This window comes from Protopterus annectens, chromosome 13.part0 (genome assembly GCF_019279795.1).
Source record: "Protopterus annectens isolate FY-2018-M chromosome 13.part0, PAN1.0, whole genome shotgun sequence".
In the NCBI taxonomy this organism is placed as follows: Eukaryota; Metazoa; Chordata; order Ceratodontiformes; family Protopteridae; genus Protopterus; species Protopterus annectens.
Window position 1 is genome coordinate 202,039,295 of NC_056747.1, and position 14,955 is coordinate 202,054,249.

Consider the following 14,955-nt stretch of genomic DNA (forward strand, 5'->3'; position numbering starts at 1 on the left):
TCTGGACGTCACCTTTATGCCCTATGCTATGCGAGGAGCATACGTGTCACATACAACATACCTTAAAGCAACCTAAGGCTTTGGTATACTGGCTGGACATCAGGCCCCCCTAAACAGGGGCTTCCTAACGTTATGAATACTACAACAGTGAAGTGGAAGGACATCAAGTGTTTTGGTATACTGGCAAGCTAGAAGGGCATTAATGCCCGTGCTTGAAATATTTGTATTTATATATATGTACCAAGACTTTAGACAGAATGTTACCAGTTGAGTGGTAGGGGACCACTTGCTGTAGTTGTAGTTAGGAGCAAAAGCATCCCAGAAATCTGAAATATAAAGTTTACATGTTTGGTGGGGGAGGCAAAGATGCACAGAAACATTCCACTTGACTAAAAGAGGTAAAACAGTAATAGATGTAGTTTGACTCATAAAGATGCTGCAGGGATGCTAATGTTTCAGAGTCACATGCAAAATGGAGGGGTGGTGAACAAGAGGAAACTTAAAGATGGAAATTTGTTGTCTTGGAGTGGGGAGGAGTTTTGTGGGGCTGCACATTGTATTAAACTAAATACTTGATGTGGGTTTTGAATATTCACCATGCATGTGTATTTCCTTAAGGAATTCTGATTTTTCTCCTTGGCCTGGCTTACTTGCTTACAGCACTATGTCTGATTATATCACCAAAACATAGGACTGTCTGCTATTACATAAATGTACACATGTATGCTCTGCACTGAAAATTCTTAACTCCTGTTAGTTACAAATAAGTGAAGCCCATCCTAAGGTTTTAGTTCTCCTTGTTCCCTATTTAAGCAGCTCAAAGGATAATGTTATCCCTAGTCTTCTATGTCTTGTAATACAATGTGCAACTTAATAACTGGTTTACTAACTACATTCTGCTGAGAATCATCTGATAGTAACGAGATCTGTCTGTGTGCTTCATAATCTTGAATGCATTGCTTAACCGAACTACAGCACTAAAATGACAAACCTGTGCATAAAATTTTGCAGAACAGAATATGATGTACTGGCAAAATTCACAGTTTGTTTGAGAAAAGCATCAGCACTGGCAAAACAAGCATGAGTTCTGGCAAACTTCACACATTTTATGACATAAAGGCATTTTCCAAAAGAAATCTCATGAGAGAAATGTTAAGCATTGTCATAATTTTAACAACTTCTTACAAAATGCAAACATTTTACCTGGTGACTGGGCAGGACTAACAATAAGCTAAATACTAGGCTCTGCAAGTTCCTGTTTCCTTTCTACAACAGGTTCATATTTTAGTACTAGGCTAAATGCCCTTGTGGGCCACTTTCTGCCTAGCCAATTACCCCATGTGAGAATCAAACCATTAACTTTGTGTTTGTAAGGTAAACACCTTAACCATTACACCAAAGTCCCCACCTTTCTATCTTATTTTATTAATGGTATTTTGAAGCAAAAAAAAATAAATAGAGAAGAAATGTCAACACACTTCATCAAGTAATTACTTGCAGCAAAAATTAGCTTGTTTATTTTTTTATTTACCTGTCTGCAAAAAGTACAGTTGTGTACACTTACCATAAATGTAGATGTTCGAATGTATTCACTGTTGCAGTCATTACATTTGGGTAATCTGCTGGCAAGTTGCCCTCAGTTGGCCTGATTAACAAAGTCTTGGGTCCTGCGTCAGTTGCTGTCCCTTCTTCTATGACGTCAGGTCGTCAGGGGTATAAAACATGCAGCCGACACCATTACATCAGTTTTTCTTGCCCCAGATGTCAGGTGCCCCCCAAATGGGGAGCAAAATATATATATATATAATTAAAAACACAAAAATATAACTCCAAACAAAAGCAAATACACCAAAAAGGCTTTTAAGCATAGTAAAAGAAAGTAGAGGTATAGTAAGAGAAAAACAGGGGGCTGGAGGGAGGGTAACCAGGACTGCAACAGTGAATACACTTGAGCATCTACATTTATGGTAAGTGTACACAACTGTACTATGTTCATCATGTTTCACTGCTGCAGTCATTACATTTGGGTAGATTCCCAAAGCTATGATTGGGAGGATAGATTTATACAGCATTAGGACCAGCTATAAGGCCCTGCAAAACAGCAGTGGCAGAGCCAGCTCTGGATTTAGAGAAAATTGGTAAGTGATAATGCTTGGTGAAAGTATGAACTGAACTCCAGGTAGCAGCTTCTAGAATATCCCTGGTAGGAACACCTTTGAGAAAGGCTGTTGAAGTAGATGCCACCCTGGTGGAATGAGATCTGATCCCCTGGGGGATAGGTTTTCCATGGTGCTTATAACAGAAATTAATACAATGGCTTATCCATTTAGAAATGGTTTGCTTTGAAATAGCCTTTCCCTCTGCCCCTGCAGCAAATGCTACCAGCAGTTGTTCAGATTTTCTTCGAGATTTAGTCCTGTCCAAGTAGAATCTAAGTTGTCTGTGTACATCCAATGAATGCAGAATCCGCTCCCCCTTGTTCTGTGGATTGGGAAAGAAAGTTGGCAAATGAATGGACTGATTGAGCCACACTGGATACCACCTTGGGCATGAATGATGGATTTGGTTCTGAGTGACACCCTGTCCGCATGAAAGATGATGAAAGGCTCCACTGCCATAAGGGCCTGTAATTCAGATATCCTTCTAGCTGAAGTGATTGTTAAAGGAAGGCTGTTTTCCAGGAAAAAATTTTAAGTCCGCAGTAGCAGCTGGCTGGAAAGGAGGTAGAGTGAGTTTCTCCAATACAAAGTTAAGGTCCCAGGCAGGGGTTGGAGCTCTCCTGGGTGGTCTCAAGTTTTTGGCCCCTCTGAGATACTGCTTTAGAAGATGATGAGAGAAGAGGGGGGTTCTGTGTTGTAATGAGCTGAAATGGCTGAGGCATGGATTTTTATGGAAGAAAAAGACAGGCCCTTGGGAAGCATCTCAGTTAAGTATTGCAAAATCTGAGGTAAATTGGGCACTGCTGTGCTCATCCCTTGAGATTGATTCCAGGCACAGAATCTTTTCCATTTGTCAGCATAAGATTTTCTAGTACTAGGTCTTCTCGTCTCCAAAATGACATCCATCACAGGTTTGCTGAGGGATGCTAAGGGGGAATTTAAGTGATCAGCCACGCTGCAAGATTCGATGTTTGGAGCTGAGGTTGCAGAATTTGGTTTTCCTGCTGAGACAGTAAGGAAGGTGTCTAAGGCAGGTGCCATGGTGAAATGTGTGACACATTGTGCAGGAGTGGGTACCAGTGTTGGCGAGGCCAGTCTGGAGCAATCAAAATAATTTTTGGTTTGTCCTGTTTGATTTTTAGTAGAACTTTGGAAAGCAGAGGCAGAGGGGGAAAGGCATAGACTGATAGTTTTTTCCAGCTGAAGGACAGAGCATCCACTTTCTAGGCTTTTTTGTGATGAGTTCTTGTGCAAAATTTGTCCAACTGGTAGTTCTGGGGTGAGGCAAAAAGATCTATGTCTGGGCTCCCCCATTTGCGTGTCAACATGTTGAAAATCGTGGTTCCAGTTTCCATTTGTGTGGGTCCATGAAATTTCTGCTTAGTTCATCTGCTAGAACATTCAGCTTTCCTGGCAGGAATTGGGCTTGTAGCTGTACTTGGTAGCTCAAGGCCATGTTCCACAATGCCATGGCTAGTCTGCAGAGGGAGTAGGAATGTGTACCCCCTTGCTTGTTTATGTACCACATAACCGTGGTGTTGTCCGTCTTTATCAGTAATTGTCCTGGATGAGGGTAGTCCTAGAAGGCTGTCAGTGCATTCTGTACAGCTAGCATTTCTTTTTGATTGATATGAAGGTGCATTTAGTTTGGGCTCCATTTGCCCTGAATGTACTTCCCTGCCAGATGAACCCCCCATGCATAGTCTGATGCATCTATAGTTAGGGTTTGGGTGGCAGGGGGTGGTGTGAATGGCAGTCCCTTGTTTTGGTGGCAGGCCTCTGCCCACCATAGGAACTCTAGGAGCAGGCAAGGTATGATAGGAATCATTGTTTCCAGGCTGTGACAATGTTGACTCCATAAACTTTTTAAGTACCACTGAAGTTTCCTCATATGCAGTCTTGCATATGGAATTAGAAGAATGCAGGAGGCCATGAACCCAAAGGCTTGGAGCATTTGCCTTGCAGATAGCAGGGTTTTTGTGGTCACCTGTTTGAAGTAAGTCACCAAATGAATTTGTTTTTCTGGCGTAAGGAAAGCCATCTGGGCAGCTGTATTCAAGCTTGCACCCAGGAATGTAATTTTTTGAGAGGGCACCAGTTGAGATTTCTTTTTGTTTATGGTGTACCCTAGACAGGTTAGAACTCTTTTTACAAACGCCACATGTTTTAGAAGAATGGCCTGGTTTTCTGCCTGAATTAGACAATCGTCCAGGTATGGATATATTTGAATATTTCTTTGCCTGCAAAATGCAATTACTGGAGCCAGGCTCTTTGTGAATACCCTGGGCGCAGTAGACAAGCCAAAGGGCAGTGCAGAGAACTGATGATGTATGCAGCCTGCTTTGAAGCGTGGGTATCTTCTGCAAGATTCCCTGACTGGTATGAAAAAATCGAAACTGCAACCATGAATGAAAACGGACTCCGTTCGAACAAACCTTCAGTCTTTATTACACCAATAAATCCACCAGATTGAGCGCTTTCATCTGCCCTAAGCAGATTTCATCAGACTGGGATATGCAGGTAAGCCTCTTTTAAATCTAGAGTTGCCAACCAGGCATCCTTGTCTAGCATAGGAAGTAACTGGTGAACAGTCAGCATCTTGAATTTTGGAATGTCCAGAAAGGTGTTTCGAGTAGACAGGTCCAGAACTGGATGCCATAATTTGTCTTTTCTGGGTACCAGGAAATGTCTGGAATAGAAACCTTGTCCCTTTTCCTCTTCTGGTACTAGTTGAGTAGCCCCCATGTTTAGGAGGGAAAGTACTTGTTTCTGAGCCTCTGCCCAGTAATTTGGGGACAGGTCTGGCCACCCATTTGGAGTTGCAGCGTGTGGAAATGAAATATGTATCCCTGGAACACTATATTTAAAACCCATTTGTCCTGGGTTATAAGTTGCCAGTTGCTTGAATGAAGAGTCAGTTTCCCCCCAAAGGGGCGGCTAAGAGGTAAGTGCTTGTTAATTTTAAAGGGAAGTCATTGAGACTGTTTACCATAGGGTGGCGCCTTGTTGTTTCCAGATTTGGAAGTGGAAGCACCCCATTTCTTAGTTCTGAAAGTCCCTTGGGATTGAAACCTGGTGATTTTGGAATGTCTGGGTTTGGTTGGAGTGGCTCTGGAAGGAGCTGGAAAGGACCAGTTCTTAGTAGGCCAGTGCCTACTAAATCTAGGAGGTTGTACTTGTAAGAAATCTTTAACAGTTTGCATACATTTAGCTTTATCGTCTATCTTTTTTAGAACTTCTTCAGCCTTATTGCCAAACAGGCGGTCCTGCTGTAAAGGAGCATCCAAAAGTTTTGCTTTAACATGATCAGGCAGAGATTGCTCCTTAAGCCAAGCATGCCTTCTAAACACAGACCCAGTAACAGCAGCCCTGCAAGAGGCCTCTAAAGAATCAAAACCCCATTGCAAAGTATGTTTGCCAACTTGTTCAGCTGAATGCAATAAATCCTGTAAATCTTTATTCTCCACACAGTCAGAAATCAACATCATTTTCTGTTTAAGCAGTCCCATGATATGCTGTTGATATCTTAGCATATGGAATTGACAGCTTAAAGCCCTGATTGCTAAGGTTGCAGAAGTATAAATCTTTTTACCCCATCTATCCAGCGCCCTGGAGTCTCTATCAGAGGGGGTAGGATTTTTAGCAGTAGAAGCCTTAATGCCCTTGGGCCCCTGAGAAATGGTTTCAGGGTCCGCATCAGGATTCTTGAAAAGGAATTTGTGGGACTCAGGAACCCTGTAGTACCTGTCTGGTTTGCAAGGGGCTGGAGGCAAGGAATCAGGGGTCATATTGGATTCCGATAACACATCATCAACAATGTCTAGTACAGGAGGTATAGCCAAAGGCCTATGTTGAGGAAGAAGAAGGAAATCCCTAAGCCTCTTTCTGGATTCAGAGAAATCCTAACATTCCCAGTGGAAGTGCTCCCTTAAGGTATGTAAAGTTTCCCCAAAAGAGAAATCCTCAGGCGGAGAGGCAGAGGGAATGAAATCCTCTGCATTAGAGTCCTTAAAAGTAGGTATGGACAAATCCAGATCATTAGAAGAGTCAGAAGAAACAGAGTCCTGTTCAGAAGATTCATAGTCAAGTTTAATCCTAGGGCTCTTGGGGGGGGGGGTTGACTACCCCTGATTAGAGTAATTAAATCTTCAGCCATTTTGATCATTTGTTTTTTAGGCATAGGGGCCTGAACATGTGGCCTGGGCATCGTTTTTTTAGACATAGATCGAGAATTAGGCCTTAGTACTGAAGTTGGAGTCGGTTTAATATGCAAGTCTGTAGGCCTGAATACACACTCAGAAGCCGGTGCCTGCTCAGTGGCTCCGGATCCATCCAAGGTAGAGACATTGGCGGGTTCCATATGTGAAGCCATCTCGCAGCATACCGGACTTCGAATGGGTCTCAGTAGAGGCCTGCGAATCAGAAACAGCGGGTATCAGGGGATGTGAAAGCACCTCACTGAGTACCGGCGAACTGGCGACTGGCTTAGGAGAAGCGTCGTCGGCAGTTTTGGACCTCAACGGCCTGTCTCTGTCTTTTTCTTTGCATTTTTTCAGTATTCCGGTAGTCGGATGGCTAACCAACGTCATTTCTGGATAATTAAACCGAGAGCCGAAATATTTAGAAGCAAAAATGTACCGACGACGGATAGTGCTCTGATTAAATTAAGCACAAAACCAACAGCAAGGTATATCATGGGCAGGGCCGTGGCAAGGAATACAGTACAAATGAAAATCCTTATGAGGTATTTGCTTCCCACAAGTAATAAAATTATTAACTTTTACTGACATCGGTAAGGATCAAGAAAAAGTTTCCCCAATGGGGTACTTAGCTTTTAGTTGAAGATTTGGTTCTGAAACTCGGAAACAAAAATTTCAGGAGTCGACTGACTAGCACTTGTGAACCGCTTCTGCTTTAGGCACCGCACAGCAAGAAAGACTGGGGTAATAGTGTCAGCTGCATGTTTTATACCCCTGATGACCTGACATCATGGAAGAAGGAATAGCAACCGACGCAGGACCCAATACTTTGTTAATCAGGCAGACTGAGGGCAACCTGCCAGCAGATTACCCAAATGTAATGACTGCAACAGTGAAACACGATGAACATCATGCTTGATCTACTAAACACAAAATAAATACACACTTTTAACATCAACCCATGAGCTGTGGTCTGGGTACCAAGCCTATATAATAATAATAATAATAATAATAATAATAATAATAATAATAATAATAATAATAATAAAATTATTATTATTATTATTATACAATTCTTGGTGGCACACCACCTTAAACCACAATTTCAACTGACTTTTTAATACAGAGTGAAAAACTGGCTGGCAAGTCCTACATAACACACGCTGACTTAAAGACATATGCAAAGGAAAGTTTCTTTATCAGTTTGTATTTATCTGCATGAGGGGGTCTGAAACAGACTGTGAAGGACAGAACAGTAGTGCAAGTTAACACAGGGGGTTTCAAGAATGCCTAGAACAGGCAAGAAAGAGGGTGAAGGGAACTGCATAGGAGCTAGTAGCAGTTCTCGGAAGAACTTTAAAAGATTATAGGTTCATAGGTTCATAGGTAGGTACTAGGCTATCGGCCCTAGGGCCCATACAAGCCTAGCCAAAAAATGTACCCTGGCTTTCGCCACCCATGAAAATTATTTTCCTGTGCCCCTGTCGAGCAGAGTCACAGAAGTGATCCCTGGGGTGAATTTCCCATTTCCCATCCAATCATCAAGATTTTTTTGAAGAGTGCTAATGAGGAGCTCTGTTTGACATAGGTAGTCTGTTCCAGAGTATGGGAAGTCTCTAGGACAGGAATCTATCCCTCCAGCATGTTCTGTTTATTGTGGTGACAAGGTTAAGGTCCCTAGAGCGTGTAGCTCAGAGGGATTGGGATTTCTTTAAGTGGAGCATGTCCAACAGCTCTGGGTTTGACATAGCTTTGTATGTTAGGCAGAGATCGCCCCTGAGTAGGCGATATGCGATGGAGTAAAGCTGTAGTTTTTTTAGACGGTCTGCATAGGGCATCTGTTTGAGGCCAGTAATCCTCCTTGTGAGGTATTTCTGTGGTCTTTCCAGTTGTTGTAGATGTCTTGTGAGGTACATACCAAAAGGGGCGTTGTACTCTATAATGGGTCTAATGAGTGATGAGTAGAGGGGAACAATGACCTCTTTTTTTCTGGATGAGAATCCTTTTGTGATGAGATGAGCCACGATCAGATGATCTTACTCTTCCAAATTCTTATGTTACTGTGCTGACTCAGCACACAACAATACGTACAGACTAGGCAGATACTGACCTGGCACTCTATAAGGCATGAGTATGCATCATCTGCTCGATAGTAAACAGAAAAGGCAATATTTTACTTGAGGGCCTCACCATTTCGTTTTGTGCAGAAGTGGGCGTGTCACGAATTGAGTGACAACCCAGTCTGCATATGTAATTAGCCTTCAAGTAATCACGCGTGCATACATATTTTTGGGATGACTCCTTCAGCATGCTATTACAAAAAATATATTAAACAGTTATCTTTAGCACTGACATCTCATTAGCCTGGGAACCGGACTAGAGCATATCCTTTAACAGGTGTTGAAAGCTGTTCTAAACCAAAATGACAACTGGCCTAGCACTCAGAATTTTTGGAAATCACGAGTGGCAATTTACACATAAAAACTCAGTACTGTTTCCAACCTTCCTCTTGGTTAACCCCAGTTGAATTTGAAAGCAGTAACTTAATTAGTTATCCTAAGGCTGCTGCCTCTCCCCTTCCCTACTCACTTGTTCTCAGGCTAATGAGGTAAAACAGCAATGTGACACAAACCAGAAGGAATAATGAGAAATCTAATAGACAGCCACTAGGTTTGTTTGAGTACCAAGTGACTGCCCAGTTTAAAACAAACACAATAGCAGGCTCATTATAGATCAATAATACAATTCATGTATTGCAAACACAATAGCAGGCTCATTATAGATCAATAATACAATTCATTACTCCTCCGTCTGTTCAGCAAAAGTGGAAAAAATGCAAGCCCGCGACTATATACTGTAAATTCACACATAGTAGCTTTCACTGCAACATGTGCAAGGCTTGATGCACCTCTTCCTCTGTAATCAGAATTTTTTATTTTTTTATAGTTAGATGACTGGGAAAGTCTGACTGCGCAAACTCTGTTGCCAAGAGGCCCCAGGGGAAAACTCTTGACAGTACATAACATACATAAATGTATATAAAAACTTTTCCTTTAAAATTACAAAATAAAATTACATGAATGTAAACTATTATTTTTCATATGAATGTGTATATGAAATGCTTGAATAACCTGCCTGCTAGACTCTGGAGGGAAGCCAATGAGTTCAGTGGGTGATACACACTGATTTCAAACTAGTTATTAAACTGCGATTACTGCATGCTGAAGTGCACGGGTATTATTAAACTGCATTCCCTTATCTTCCATGTTACCAACTGAAGTTGGTAATGTTTTACTGTTTTATTTATTGTTATATTACATGTCAGTGCGCTTGTTTTCTTTGTTTGACATCCGATGGTACATTTGGAGGGAATGCATATTCATGAATGACATATCACAGGGGTGGGTTTTGGGCGGGGCTTGCTACTGCGCATCTGGTGAGGCCCTCAAGTAAAATATCGCCACAGAAAAGAACCAGCTTACAAGGCTGATTAAATTTATTGCCCACAGGTCTTAAAGATGGCTGCAGCGGCCCCTCTATGGAAAAAGAATGACTTTCTTGATGAATTTTAAGATGTTTATAAGCCAAAGGAGAAAAGGCTAGACAGACCAGTCACATAGGATAATGAAATGACTGGCTAGATGACTGGTGTATGTACACAGTGTTACAGCAGGAAGGAGGAAAGTTGATGTTTATACTTCCATTTATTGCATTACTTCTGACTATGGTGTGTGTGCCCTGTGAAGGAATGGCACTCTGCCCGGGACAGGTTCTCTGCCAATCTCAGCATCCAGGAGATATAAGGCAGAGAACCTGTCTCGGGCATTCTGCCAAGGACAGGTTCTCTGTCTTACATCCCCTGGGTGCTGAGATTGGCATCTACTCCCTCACAACCTTAACAGGATTCAATAAAAACATGAAGGAGGTCTTCTTGTTCTCCATTCTTCTCATGTCTCTCTAAGGTTAAGTAACTGACACTAACCTGGCTTAATCTGAAGCAGGACAAACAGCATAGCAAAAAGCAGTGGATGTTCAACTCTTAAATGAATTCTGCAGACAGATCAGGCCTACAATGTGACAGCTGCAGCTCTGCCTATAAGGCAATATGACTTACCTTAACAAATGGAAATTACAGATTTGTGTCAGTGTCCCCTTCGCCATCCATAGCAGTATACTGTAAAAAAAAACAAAAAAAAAACATAGAATCAGATGCAGTCAAGTAACTTCAAATTTACAATTAGAGTCAAAATAACTTTGTTTTGCATGGTCAAAGGCCTAACATACTGGTGATAACCTACTGTGTAAACAGGCAACCATAGTTTACATCATACATCTTACTCAAACAGTGGTATACCCTAAAAGCTTACAGATGTAAAATAAATAAATAGCTGTAAATGAGCAGAACCAATCATACTGCCTCCCACTGACAACACTTCGATCTGCAGCACTGCCAAGTAATCCTGCTACCTTTAGAATTTATGGGTTTTTTCCTTTCTTATATGAAGCTGTTTAAAATTGCTTTTCATAAAATAGATCAAGATCTAATACATGATCATGTGCTGTTTCTCTTTAGTAGTAACAAACAGAAAATTTGAATCTCTCACATGGGTGCCAATATGCTGCCTTCGACATTCTCAAAAATGGGGTATAATATGAAAAAAGTACATACTACCCTGTAATTCTGTAGGGAACTACTACATGCTTATATGCCTACACATCATAAAATTAGTTAATCCACCACTAAGGCTCATTCTGATGTCATGAAAGTAAGGAAATATGTTAGTCTTGCTTACAAAGACAAATTTAGATAATCTTAAGTTGCAATGTTAAAATTATGTTTCATAACTGAAATTTAAAAGTTTATTCAATACAAACAGCCTGCTTATTCTTTTAAAATTACATTATTATGTTATATAGATTCTTACTAAAGGGGATGGTGGTATTCTGAAAATGTATTTAGCTTTTTGTTTGAGGTTTTTAATTAAGGCAGAAAATCTTGAAAATATGATGTAAGTTGAAATGGAAATAAGAAGAAACAATTGTATAAAAGATCAGCCTGACAAACATTAGTGTGTACATGTAAGACAAAAGTTGGAAATAACCATTCAAAAAAGCTGTCATATATAATAGGTAGAAACAATAGTGTCTTTATCATAATGACTACTCTATCCTTAATAGCTTTCAATGTAAATGGTCTTACAGGTATAGACAAAAAGGAAAAAGTACTGAATTATATTAATAAATGTTGAATACAAATAGCAATGCTGCAGGAGACACATTTGGAAAGAAATGAGTTTGTGAATTTGGCAAAAAAAATAAGATTTCAGGATGGATATTCAGCAGAATATCAGTGACAAACGAAAACAGGAGTAATACTAACTGCTGGAGGGGCTACAATACTGATAGAAGAGGAAAAAAAAGACAATAATGGTAGAATTGTGGTAGCAAGGGGCTAGTGGCAAGGGAGGCAGATTACTCTGGCATGTATTTATATTCCACAAAAAATGCTATTATGGTTCTTTGGGGAGAAATAATCAACTTTCAGCAGGGAATGTCACTTATAGGTTGGGGCTGGAACTTGATTTGCAATAAATATAGCAGGGGGACCTAGAAGGTAAAATATAGCAAAACAGGGTACGCTTCAGAAGAAATTTATGAAAATATTTGGTAAGGAAGACATGAATTCAGTAGTAGGAACTCAGACAAATTTACATATTATTCCCTGAAATAAAATAACAGGACTAGACTGGATAATATTTATATTTCATAGGAGCATGTGCATTAAATGAAAACTTCAACATATATCCAATAACTATTTCAGATCATGCACCACAGATATAAACTAAGATAAAAATGCAGGGTAATGAATTAAGAATGAAACATTGGCACTTTCCCATCTACCTGTTACAGTGAGAGTAATTTAAGAAGTGGGTAGTGAAGAGTTATTAGGGAAAAGAGAAATTTCTTCAGAAGGTATAGCTAGTGAGTGGGATAAAATGAAAATGCAGTTTAAAAATATGGTAGACATAAAAGAGAAAGATTTATGAATTAGAAGTAATACAAATTATTTAGAGGGGCTGGGACAGGTTAAAGTATTTCAGAATAAGAGGAACCTCACAGAACAAGAAGAGGAGCAACTGCAGAGTGCTAAAGAGTAAAAAAAGGGATTGTATGGATAATATTTATGTGCTTAGAAGGACTGCTGTTCAGCCACTGTATTTGGTAGCAACTCCAGAGCAGAAAAACTTTTAGCACACTGACTTAGGCAAGTGAAAGTTGAAAGGATTCTAGCAAAACTTAGGGTGCCTATGACAAGGAAAATAATCAGATATCCTATACAGGTATTACAGATATTCTGGAAATTTTATGAAATTTGTACAAAGCAGATGAATGTGGAAACCAAGAAAGCACACAAAACAAAATATTTATGGAAGACTTAATTATGCCAAGGTTAAAGGAAGATGAGGCTCAGTAACTAATACTTAAGACAGGAAAAGATGAGATAAAAATGGTGATGTATAATCAATATGCAGGGAAGTCTCTGGGAACAGATGGTATTCCTACAGAAATTTGGAAGTCAGGAGTGAAGAAAGTGATAAAGATCTGGAGAATTGTGTTTAATAGTATTTTTAAAGGAAGAGAACCAATATCATTTGGAAGAAATCTCTGGTGAATGCACTACCCAAAGAGGGTAAACACCTGTCAGACTCAGTTTTATATAGGCCCATTTCAATTTTAAACCATGATTATAAAGTATTTATGTTTATACTAGTTAAAAGAATGGCAAAGGTGAAGCCAAAATTGATAGATATGGATTAATGTAGTTTATGGAGGAGAGTTAAACATTTGACAACATTAATAGAACAATAATGATCCAGAGGGAAGCAGAATGTAAGAAAATACCACTGTTGTTGGTGGTGGGTCTTGATGCAGAGAATGTATTCAACATATTATGCCGGGCATTTATGAATTGGGTAATGGAAGCATATGCATTCCCTGATACAATGTTGTTCTTGTTGTGTCTTTCGGCTTTTCCCGGTTAGGGGTTGCCACAGCGGAAATCCGGTCCGCTAATGATTGGCAGTAGATTTTTACGTGCTAGCTTGCTGGGCCTAATGCACAACCTTCAATGAAGGAACGCCCATTCACGCATGTCGCCACACAGAAGACGCTCTAACTGAGAATCGAATGGGCAACGTCTAACTGTGAGACGACAACGCTACCGCAGCACCACCACCGCAGTATCATTCCCTGATACAATAATAAGGTTAATTTGGAAGATATATGAAGGATCAGAGGCATGAGTAAAGGTGGAAGGGTTCTTCTGTGATACATTATTTGGAAGAGAGTAACCCGGCTGGGGCGTCCTCTTTCCCCTTTGATATTTGCTTTATATTTAGAACCATTGGCAAAGAAAATAAGTGACTCAGGATTTCAAGGATATAATTGGTGCAGTAATCAAGAAACGCTGGTTATATTTGCAGATGATATTATTCTGTACTTGATAAATCCATAAAAGGACATCTCAGTGTTGCGGGACATTTTAAGACAGTTTCAAGTCTTTTTGGGATATAAAATTACAGAAGATAAACTAAAGGCTATAGCAGTAAATTATGTACCCACACATGAATTGGCTCAGCAATATTCATATTTATGGGGACACAGGGGTAGGGTTGGCATAATGGTTAAGGTCTTACCTTCATAGATACAAGGTATGAAGTTTGATTCTGACCTCTGGATATTAGCTAAACTTGTAATAATCTGCAAACTGATAATCTATAATCTGCCTATGAATGTATGCACAATAAGATGAAGAAATTAAGAGTATGGATTAAAAAGCTTCTGTTATGACAGCCAAGGACATGTGAGAACACACTAAACAAAAGATCATATAAAAACTAAGAAACTGGAAGCTGTTGGTTATGGATAGTAAGATACAACACTACTAATGATACCATACTACTAATGTATGCTCTTCTACTTCTTCAGCCAACACTTACTACTGTTTATTTTCCTCTCTCACCTCATCTCATTCTATTCCCCTGTCTATTTTGGTAGCAGAACACTATATTATTTTCACCTCCATACATTATTAGAAATACAGTCAATATTTTGAATGACTATGTACTAGTTTGCTGAACAAAGGTTACCCACTTCTGAAGTGCGTCTTGGTACTTGCGGTACATACTGTATTCTTAATATTTCTGTAAATATACTTCAATCTGCTTGTGTTTTTAGCTGTTGTGGTTATTTTCTTCACTTCTATATAATTAGTATTCAGCTACTGTAAAATGTTTTTGTGTGTGGATTTGTGGAGCCTTTCTCCCCATCTCATTGTAAAATATTTAATCTGCTGTAGGACTTTCTCCCCTTGTATATAATTACTCAACTGCTATTTAAATGTTTCTGAAACTGAGTCGAGCTTTTCTCCCCAGGCTTCCAAAGATATTGAGCCATTGGCTCAAACTATATATGTATAGGTTTACTATCATTATTTCGAATGGCAAAACATTTGCCGTTCGAAATAACAAAAAGTTAAACCGAAACTAAACTTTTCAGATGTACAATGTCGCCCCAAATGATCAAGACATCTAAGT

General features: G+C 39.8%; 1 protein-coding gene across 2 annotated transcripts in view; it reads right to left on the reverse strand.

Moving 5' to 3' along the window:
- JSRP1 (junctional sarcoplasmic reticulum protein 1) overlaps positions 1–14,955 on the reverse strand; it is a 602,745-nt gene that overhangs the window by 414,930 nt on the left and 172,860 nt on the right. For both annotated transcript variants that reach the window (XM_044090772.1, XM_044090771.1), the window contains exon 2: positions 10,473–10,532. The gene's annotated coding sequence lies outside the window, so the exon portion shown is untranslated. The remainder of the gene's footprint in view (positions 1–10,472; positions 10,533–14,955) is intronic.